At 37.3% G+C, this 1612-nt stretch overlaps 1 protein-coding gene across 4 annotated transcripts in view; it reads right to left on the reverse strand.

Moving 5' to 3' along the window:
- The window catches only part of hipk2 (homeodomain interacting protein kinase 2), a 72596-nt gene that overhangs the window by 51931 nt on the left and 19053 nt on the right, over positions 1-1612 (reverse strand). The gene's annotated exons all lie outside the window — the stretch shown is intronic.

The following is a 1612-nucleotide window of genomic DNA, read 5'->3' on the forward strand; positions in this document are numbered from 1 at the left end:
GGAAATGAAAGTGAGAAGTTAGGAAATTGAGAGTGACTGAAACACGAGTGGTAGCCAGTAGCTTTAAATAAAGACAGCTTGGTTCAGAGCAGGTCATTAAAACACCAAGCGTAAATGCTGATGCGTCAGCATGTTAACCTGTTGAACTCCATTAAATCATTGTAAAGTAACATGCCCTAAATTACCTTCAACATGTCATAAAGCACTTGTTGCTTTGCCATTAAACAGTTTCTATGTAGCAGGCCTACTATCATCTAGGTTTTTTATTCATTAAAACTGGTGGGAAAAGGATATTTTTGAATACAACATGATGTTGTTTTTTATATTGTTGCATAAGCCAGGCAGATAAGCAGGTTTAAATTCAACAGTGCTTAGGTAAACCACTGGTTCATGCAGAGGAAATGCCATTTCCCCACCGTTCCCATCTGCAGCAAAGTAAATAGGCTGAGTTAAAACTCAAAGAATACCCTTCATTGGACACTCCATAGAGGAAGTGGAGCTACACAAAATTGTACACAAAAACACAAAAAAGTGTTAAGAAATGTTTGCAAATGACTTCCCCACCACAGAACCCAGCCCTAGCATTAGTACACGATTACTCACTTCAGGGAAGGTGGTGGAAAACATTTCGTTTGAAAGACTATGAGAACAGAAGAGGGGCACTGAACTCCCTCTCAACTACAGATCCCGAAGACAACAAAACAAAAGCAAAACTGCAGCGAGGCTGTGCTCTGAACTCCTGGGAACAAGCTGCCTCAGAATAAGCAAAAGCTTCTCCAAGCAAACAACTGCCCAAAAATAGTCCCTTTCTTCATCTCTTGCTTTGCAAACAGTCTTGTTTGTAAGGTTGAAATAATTATTACAGCACAAGGAAGAGTATACAAGACTTGTAGTGATGCTACTGTATGTTTAAAGAGTTCCCACAAGTAAACTCCCAATTTAGTTTCCCGCTAGCAAACTGAGAGCTACCACCTGGCCGTGCCAATGCTCTTTCAAGTAGGCCTCGCTCACTAATGAAGGAATCGACCCTTTCCTTCTTGGATGTGGTGTATATGGAGTAGAGCCCGACAGATAAAGGAGACTGATACCAATACAAATATTTGGTTATTTAAAAAGCCGATATATCGGCCGATATATAACCCTCATGTTGTCCTTGGGTCAAATTTGACCCGTTTTCAGTTAATGTTTTTTTTTGTCACAAAAAATGGGCCATCAAAATAAGCTTTGGGACAAAAAAAAAGTCAAACTTCCAAAAACTTTTGGGAAAAAAACAACAAAAAGCACCCACAACATTGAAAAAGCGACAAAAATGTCGGAAAAAAGCGATAATAATGTTGAAAAAAAGTGACCAAAACGTTTTCTTTTCATGGTTGACAGGAAGACAACACAAGGGTTGAAAAAAGAAATCCAGAAACACTTACAAAACATAACCAGATTTCCCTACCGTTAGTTATTTATAAGTTCTTACTAATGTAATATGATAATCATTTGTTTTATTGTCACAACAGAACAGAGAAACATCCAAATATATATTAAAGTTCTGATAGATAAAACGTATAAAAATACAAACTTAAGATATGAAACTTAAAGTCCTTTGAACAAAAACACATTA

This window comes from Etheostoma spectabile, chromosome 8 (assembly GCF_008692095.1).
Source record: "Etheostoma spectabile isolate EspeVRDwgs_2016 chromosome 8, UIUC_Espe_1.0, whole genome shotgun sequence".
Taxonomy (NCBI): Eukaryota; Metazoa; Chordata; class Actinopteri; order Perciformes; family Percidae; genus Etheostoma; species Etheostoma spectabile.